We start from the raw sequence: 9,745 nt of genomic DNA on the forward strand, positions 1-9,745 counted from the left end.
GGACCCAGGGATTAAGTATGGGAGTAAGTCCAGTGAGTCAAGGAGAACAAATGGATCCATAGGCCCCCACAGCCTGCGGTGCATGGGGAGGCTGTCAGTGGCAGAATATGTCGTGATCACATTTCCCCTCCTTCCTCAAAAATTATCTACACCAGTGCTTCTCAAAATGTAATGTGATTATGAATCATCTGGGGGTTGTGTAGGGCTGGAGTGGTGCCAGATTCTGCATTTCAGCTCCCAGGTGATGTGATGCCTCTTGCCTTAGGACCTCACTTTGAGTAGGGAAAGCCTAAATGAGACACATTTTTACCAGGGGTGCTTAGAGTCAGAGAGATATCAAGAGTCATCTGATATAGGGTCAGATGATTTTTGACGAGGGCACCAACCAATGTGCTGGAAAAAGTAGATATTCTGTGGGGGGCGGGGGGGAGTGTAAATCCCTACCCTACACCACATACAAAGTTCAGTTTAAGGGGATGGGGGGAGGCGCAACATCAGAACAATGAAATAAATTACAGAATTCAAAGAGCCCTCAGGAATCCAAACAGAGCAAAATTATTATGTTCAACCTAGAAATTGAACTTCAAATAATTCTGCTCTGTGTTTAATAACAACAGGTATGGTTCAGCTAAGCCAAGTCAGCTAGGTCCCCTCAGCCAGACCGCCTGGCTTCTCTTAGCAAAAAGATAAAGCAAACGAGAGCTCTTGAAGTTTCACAGAATTTCTCACCTCCCTAAGAATGCAAACTGTATAGATATTCAGGTTTTAAAATAAAATCCCCCAAAGCCAGCTTTGCCAAATGAGGTCAGCTGGGTCTGGCAGGGCCCGCTGGCTCCCGTCCGGGCTGGGTGGCGGTGCATCCTGTAACCAGGACATCCGTGACGTATCGACAGTCTTTGCCTCTAGATTGTATACTGAAACCGTGAAAGCCGAACTCTCATGGTTCAAGTTTATAGAAATATGTGACAGTGTTTGAAGTAGCTGAGCTGAGACTAAAACAGTCTGACATCACAGCCTTGGGGAAGATGATGGAAATTTCTTAATTTCTTTGGAAAATTGAAAAAACAGATTCTTTTCAGGTGTTCAATTGGCCACCCAAGCGCAGCTCTTGGGCTGCTGTTCTCTGGTTTTAGAAAATCACACAGAAAGGCAGAGACTGTGCTGAGGACATCAGCCACATCTTAGGATTATGGTTATCAGACCGTGCTGGGTATGTTCCATGTACCTCCCTCCACACCCCACCCCCGATTCTTTCTCTATCCTACTCTGCTTTGCTCTGTGTCCTTGGAGACTGACCCTGATGGATTGTGTTACCTGGGCTCCCTTTACTTTGGACTTCCAGTTGGATTTGGCCAGTGGGAGCCACAGCAGGAAACTGGCAGGAGGGAGGAGAGAGAGGTCAGGGACTATTCCCCTCCTTTGCCACACCTCCAGCTGTCCAGGCTCGCCCACACAGTTCCCTCCCATCGGCTCTTTTTTGGTAAAAGGCAAGAGTTTCCCACTGTCACAGACCCCTGGGTGACTCACCTCATTCCCTTAATCCTGCCAACTGACCTATGTGTCTCCTGTAGGGACCCTGGGTAATATGCAGACTTGCCCGTTTGCCTTTAACTTCTGGTCAAGAGCTTCTGTGTCCTCATCTTAATTTGATATTGTAACACTATACTGACTGTGTGGAGGATGAATGAAGTACACTCATGTCATTAAGAACAAAGAAATGGGGGGGGTGATGAATTGGGAGATTGGGATTGACATATATACACTAATATGTATAAAATGGGTAACTAATAAGAACCTGCTGTATAAAAAAATAAATAAAATAAAATTCAAAAATTAAATAAAAAGGACAAAGAAATATATGAGAATTTTTTTCCATCTCTCAAAAATAAATAAATGGGACCATAGGTCCAGATGGAGAGGTTTGAGGAGCAGGTGTATGGGGAAAAGACTGTATTTGGTTTGATGATCAAGTAGGTCATACACAAGAGTATCCATGAGGTGGGGAGACATGTAAGTATGATACACACTGTGCAATACTACAGCCACTAGCATGGTGAGCATTTAAATGCAGCTACTCTGTACTGAGGTGTGAGTAACTATAAAATCCACACCAGATTTAAAGACTTGATACAGAACAAAGAATGTAAAATACTTCATTAACAATTTGTATGATGGTTACATGTTGAAATGATAATATTTTGGACATAGTGGGCTGAATAAAATATTTTACCAAACTTTTTAAAAATTAAAAAATAAAAGGGACCATAGGCATAAACATAAATTAAATTGAGGAAGCTTCTAGAAGAAAAACATAGAAGACTGTCTTCTCAATCTTTTGGAAGCCAACGATTTCCTAGAAAGGACATAAAAAGCATGGACTCTAAAAAAAAAAAAAAAACTGACTTCATCAAAATTTAAAATTTCTGTTCATCAAAAAACACTGTCAAGGGCTTCCCTGGTGGCGCAGTGGTTGAGAGTCCACCTGCCGATGTAGGGGACACGGGTTCGTGCCCCGGTCCGGGAAGATCCCACATGCCGCGGAGCGGCTAGGCCCGTGAGCCATGGCCGCTGAGCCTGCGTGTCCGGAGCCTGTGCTCCTCAACGGGAGAGGCCACAACAGTGAGAGGCCCGCGTACCGCAAAAAAAAATAGGCAAGCAGCAGACTGAGAGGAAATACTCACAACATATACATATATATATATATGACAAAGGATTTGTATCCACAATAAAGAACTCCTGCCACCCAATAATAAAAGAAATAATAATACTAAAAAGAAAAACAACCCAACGAAAAATCAGGCAAAACATGTAAACACACGCTTCACAAAAGATGATACATAAATAGCCAATAAGCAGCATATGAGAAAGTGTTCATCCAACATTATTTGTTAGGGAATTGCAAAGTAAATCCACAAGCAGGTACCACTCTGCATACACTAGAGTGTTAGACTGAATAACACATAAGGATGGGGAGCATCTGAAACTGTCAAACTGCCACGTGAGTATTACACAGTACAATCACCTAAGAAAACTGTTTGGCAACTTCTTTAAAAGGTTAAACATACATCTATCTCATGATCTAGCAATTCCACTTCAAGGTATTTATCTGAGAGAAATAAAACATCTCTCCACAACACCTGTACTAGAATATTCAGTGCATCTTTATTCATAATTGCCAAAAAAGGGAAACAATCCAGATTCCATCTACAAGTGAATGGATAAATAAATTGTGGTACGTCCGTACAGTGGTATATTGACTCATCAGTGAAAAAAAACTAATATTCAAAGATTATCCCCACTGTGCAACAACATGGGTAGATGTCAAAATGTTATACTGAATGAAAGAAGGAAGACACGAAAAATACACACTGGGGGCTTCCCTGGTGGCGCAGTGGTTGAGAGTCCGCCTGCTGATGCAGGGGACACGGGTTCGTGCCCCGGTCTGGGAGGATCCCACATGCCGCGGAGCGGCTGGGCCCGTGAGCCATGGCCGCTGAGCCTGCGCATCCGGAGCCTGTGCTCTGCAATGGGAGAGGCCACAACAGTGAGAGGCCCACGTACCGCAAAACAAACAAACAAACAAACAAACAAACAAAAATACACACTGGAGGGTTGTGATCTTGATGCTGTCGCTGCACTCAGAGGCCTTGACCTGGCTGGTCCAGAAACCGTTTATTATTATTATACAAATTACCAAATTACCCCAGAAGAGAAATACTAACAGGCTGATTTTAATAGAGTAGAGATGTCAAAGAATTTCTCCCTCAAGAAGCACCAGAGAGTTCTGCAGAAGAATTCTACCAAACATTTAAGGAACAGTTACCTTGAACTCTTCTAGAACATAGAAATAAAAGGAAATCTTCAAAATTCTTTTTATGAAGTGAGCATAACATTGATACCAAAACCTGTCAAAGAAAGCACACACACACACACACGCAAACACACACACACACACCAACCCTACAAACCAGTCTCACTTATTAAAAAACCCTAAAAGCTATATTAGGGGACAGTGTCACCAGAATACCAGAAAAATAATACAAATGATCACGTAGAGTGTATTCTAAAAATGGTTTAATATTTGGAAATTAAATGGTTTACTCTCTGGAAATCTGTTACGATAACTCCATATAAAGTAATCTATTAATAGAATAAAAAGTGAAATTTTCATATTATTATGTCCACAGATGCTAATTTTTCAAAAATGTCTTTCAAAAGTGAAGGTGAACAAAAGGTAAAACATAGAGTTTCCATATATATCCTCTCCTAGATATATACCCAAGAGAAATGAAAATGAAAACACAAAAACTTACACAAGAATATTGAAGCAATATTACTCATAACAGCCAAATGTGTAAGAAATCCAAAGGTCCATCAATTGATAAAGGGCTAAATAAAATGGGGTATAACCATACAATGGAATATTATTTAGCAATAAAAAGAAATGAGGTACTGATCTGTGCCACAACATGGATAAACCTCAAAACATAATGCAAAGTGAAAGAAGCCAGTCACAAAAGACCACATATTGTATGATTTCATTAATGTGAAAAATCCAGAATGGGCAAATCTATAGCGGCAGAAAGTACATTAGTGGTTGCCTAGGCGGGGAGAGATGGAGGTTGAGAGCGATTGCAAGTGGGCGTGAGGTTTCTTACTAAGATGTTGAAAATGTTCTAAAATTAGATTATAGTAATGGTTTTACAACTCTGTGAATATCCTAAAAACTATTGTCTTGTACACTTTAAATGCATGAAATTTATGGTACGTAAATTATATCTCAAAGTTGTTTTTGTAAAAAGTAAATGGTCTAAATCCTCCAAATAAAAGACAGAGATAGTCAGGATAGATTTAAAAAGAAAGACTTAACTATGTGCTAGCTAGAAGAAACTCACTTTAAACACAAAGACACACATGTTAAAAGAAAATGAGTGAAAAAAGACTTACCATGGAACTACTAATTGAGAAAGCTGAAGCGACTACATTAATACAAGGCAAAGTAGACCTCAAAACGAGAACTATTGCCAGGCATAAAGATGAATATTTCATAATGATGAGGGAATCAGTTAATCAAGAAAACATATCAAACCTAAATGTGTATGACTGTAATAATCAAATCTCAAGGTGCCTACCATCACCAGAGTCATTTAACAACATCGCTCTGGGTGTGTTGGCCAATATGGGTAGATGAGAAAAAGAAATAACAGGCATAAATACTAGAAAGATGGAGGCAGTACAGATAACACATGGTATACCTAGAAACCCAAGGCAACTGACTAAAAATAGAAATAGAAATGATGAGAAAATTAAATAAGATGGCAGAGTACACAATTGATATTAAAATTCAATGACTTTCCTATGAACAAAAATATTTATAAAGCATAATGTAAGAAAAAAATTCCAAACTAGAATACCAATCAAAAGATTAAATACCAAGTTATAAACTGAATAGGAAAAGTAAAGGACCTATTGATATGGGAGGGGGGACCTTTAAAACACTGGTAAAGGGCATATACAACAAACTATAACTCAGGGAAAAGGACAATTGAATACTGTAAATATGTCAATTCATTCTAAATAATCTCCAAACCCAATGCAATCTCAATTAAAATATAAAGAGGATTTGCAGAGGGAACTTATTAAATGGTACAGAAGTTCTTCATGAAAAATAAGCATTGGTGAATAATGGAAAATTCCAAAAAAGAAAAGTTATGGGACTAGATTGGGGGGTGGGGAGGCATTAGACCTATCAGATATGAAATATTTCTGATATGAAAGCAATTTTTTTAAAGTTTTGTACAGAAGAAACCACCAACAACTAGACAAATAGAACAGAATAGAAAGTACAGAAATATTCCTCATGTATATGCTAATTTAACTTTTAAGAAAGATGACTTTATAAATAAGTTGGGGGGGAGAAATTACTAAAAAAAAATAGTGTAGCTACATGCAAAAGAATCAAACTGGACTACTTTTTCACACCATATACAAAAATTAACTCAAAATGGATTAAAGACTTAAATGTTAGACCTGAATCCATAAAACTCCCAGGAGTAAACAAAGGCAGCATACTCTTTGACATTGGTCTTAGCAATATTCTTTAGATATGTCTCCTCAGACAAGGGAAACAAAAGCAAAAATAAACAAATGGGGCTACATCAAACTAAAAAGCTTTTGGGACTTCCCTGGTGGCACAGTGGATAAGACTCCGCACTCCCAATGCAGGGGCCCCGGGTTCGATCCCTGGTCAGGGAAGTAGATCCCACATGCGTGCCACAACTAAGAGTTCGCATGCCGCAACTAAGAGTTCACATGCCACAACTGAGGAGCCCGCCTGCCACAACTAAGGAGCCCACCTGCCACAACTAAGGAGCCTGCCTGCCGCAACTAAGACCCGGCGCAACCAAATAAATAAATTTTTTTTAATCTTAAAAAAAAAACTAAAAAGATTTTGCACAGCAGAAAAAACTATCAATAAAACAAAAAGGCCGCTTACTGAATGAGAGATGATATTTGCAAATGATACATCTGACAAGGGGTTACTATCCAAAATATACCAAAAGACTCATACAACTCAACACCAAAAAAACAAACAACCCAATTGAAAAATGGGCAGAGGACTGAAATAGACATTTTTCCAAAGAAGACATATAGATGACCAACAGGCACAGGAAAACAGGCTCAGCATCACCAATCATCAGGGAAATGAAAATCAAAACTACAATGAGCTATCACCTCACATCTGTGAGAATGGCTTCTATCAAAAAGACAACAAATAACAAGTGTTGGCAAGGATGTAGAGAAAAGGGAAACTTCATGCACTGTTAGCAAGAATGAGAATTGGTGCAGCTGCTATGGAAAACAGTATGGAGGTTCCTCAAAAAAGTAAAAATAGAACTACCATACAATCCAGCAGCTCTACTGGTATTTTTCTGAAGAAGAAAAAAACCACTAATTCAAAAAGATATATGCACCCCTATGTTCAATGCAACATTATTTACAACAGTCAAGATATAGAAGCAATCTAAGTGTCCATCAATAGATGAAAGGATATAAGAAGATGTGGTACATATATACAATGGAATACTACTCAGCCATAAAAGAGAATGAAATCTTGCTATTTACAACAATATGGATGGACCTAGAGGGTATTATGCTAAGTTAAATAAGTCAGACAAAAACAAATACTATATTATTTCACTCGAATGTGGAATCTAACAAACAAAACATAAGAACAAACCTAAAACAGAAAAAGACTCATAGATACAGAGAACAAACAGGTGGTTGCCAGAGGGGAGAGGGTGGGGAAATGAATGAAATAGGTGAAGGAGATTAAGAGGTATAAACTTCCAGGTACAAAAATAAATGAGTCAGGGAGATGAAATGTACAGCGAGGGGAATATAGTCAATAATATTGTAGTAACTTTCTATGGTGACAGATGGTAACTAGACTTACTGTGGTGATCATTTTGCAATGTATGGAACTATCGAATCCCTATGTTGTGCACCTGAAACTAACATAGTGTTAGATGTTTGGATGAATGAGACTTTAGAGCTGGAGAGCTGAGGAGAGGGCTGAACCCCAGGACAGAGAAGATAACTCAGGGCGGCGTTGGCCAAGATGGCTGGAAGCCCAGGCAGGGTCACCTCACCCACCCAGGGCTTGGTCAAGGTGCTCCAGCCAGGGCAGCCACAGATGGAATAGGAAGATGAGCTTGAGGCCAGAGGAATGAATGACTTTGCAGGGAGAGAAAGTATAGGAGGCATGCTCTGGCAAAGATAGAATGTCAATGGTCCTTTACCCTCCTAGAGGTGACAGGATCTCTGCTTCAGGCTACAGGTCTGCATCCTTTGGTTTGGCACTCAGCTCAGACACCGAAGAGAAAGAAGAATAATTCCAAGAGGAGAAATGGGCTCACTCCCAGACAAAGACAGTGAGTCAGAGGGTCTGAAGAAAGGGTGGGCTCAGCCTGTTTACATCTCAGTGAGAGCAAGGGAAAGTACTGTAACCTTGGGTTTTTGTTTTTGTTTTGTTTTGTTTTTTGAGATTTCTGATAACTTTTCCTATTTGTTGTTTGTTACTCCATCTCAAAAAGGAAGTTTAGATTTGTGATATAAAATATGCTCGCAGGAAAGGGCATAAACAAGACAACTTCACAAATTAATAAAAAATGAACACCTGGGTAGCCACCACCCCAATGAAGAAATAAACCCTTCCAGCCCCAGAAGCCCCCATGTGACCCCTGAGAGCACAATGTCTTCCCACAAAGACATCCGCTACCCTGACTTTTATAGGAGTCACTTCTGCTTTCTAATTTTACCCTCTAAGTATACATATCACAATACAATGCCATTTTGTTGGGTCTGTTTTTAAACTTCATCTAAATGGAATCAGTCTTTTATATGCCTGGCTTCTTTCACTGAACATTATCTTTTTTTATGATTTATCCATGTTGTCTGTCATGTGCGTTGGTGATCTTTTCTCCCTCTCTGTGGGTGTGTCTCTTCACTCTTCAAGGCACCTTTTTTTTTTTTTTGTGGTACGCGGGCCTCTCACTGTTGTGGCCTCTCCCGTTGCGGAGCACAGGCTCCGGACGCGCAGGCTCAGCGGCCATGGCTCACGGGCCCAGCCGCTCCACGGCATGTGGGATCTTCCCAGGCCGGGGCACGAACCCGTGTCCCCTACATCGGCAGGCGGACTCTCAACCACTGCGCCACCAGGGAAGCCCCAAGGCATCTTTTGATGAACACTTTTTCATTTTAACATGGTCTAATTTATCAGTCTTTTCCTCTGTGGTCTGTGCTTTCTGTGTCTGGTTTTAGAGCTCTTCCCCTACACCGAGGCCACGAAGATATGCTCTATTATCTTTAAAAAGCTTTATCATTTTGCCTTTTACATTTAGTTTTGTAATCCACCTAAAATTGACATTTGTGTGTGATAGGAGGCTGGGGTCAAGTCTCCTATTTTTCTACACGGGTACCTAATTGTCCCAACACTACTTATTGAAAAGAACACCCTTCCCCCACGACTCTACTGTACCACATTTGTCATCCGTCCAGTGTCCATACTGTACCTCTCTTGGACCCAGGGAAGATGGGTCATGCCCCAGGCCACAGGCTTTAGCATCCCACATATTATAAACACACACACACACACACACTCTCACGTATTAAAAAACACAGAGTGTGTTTCTTCACATTTGGAACATTACTGCTTGTGTCACATCTTCTGTTTTCTTTCCTTCTATGTCTCCAGTAAAACGTATTGATTCCCCATTTCTATTACCCTTGTTTCTCTATTTCCCATCCTTTTGTTTCTCTGTGCTTCATCCCAGATGGTTTCTTCTGATACATCTTTCAGTTCACTATTATCATTTCAAAGGTGTCTAATATGAAACTCACCTGTTGGATTCTTCACTTTAATGATTGCTTTTTTCAGTTCTAGAATTTTATGCCGTTCTTTTTCAAATCTGCTATGTCATTTTTTATACTTTCTGGTCTCCTGCCAAAAATTTCCAGCCTGACTTTTACCTCCTCTTCTCCTTGAAGAATAGTTGTGTTAAGGCCGTTCCTGCTATTTTCAATATCTGGACTCTCCGGGGGTCTGTTTCTGTTGTTGGCTGTCTCTGAACACTCTCACTAGTGGATTCTTGTCTCCTCATACATCTGGTTATCTTTGATTGCATATTGGACTTTATTTGGAAAAAAACGATTTTTAAAATAATTGGAGTCTTAGGCTGTTGCT

Source organism: Mesoplodon densirostris, chromosome 18 (assembly GCF_025265405.1).
Source record: "Mesoplodon densirostris isolate mMesDen1 chromosome 18, mMesDen1 primary haplotype, whole genome shotgun sequence".
NCBI classification, from domain to species: domain Eukaryota; kingdom Metazoa; phylum Chordata; class Mammalia; order Artiodactyla; family Ziphiidae; genus Mesoplodon; species Mesoplodon densirostris.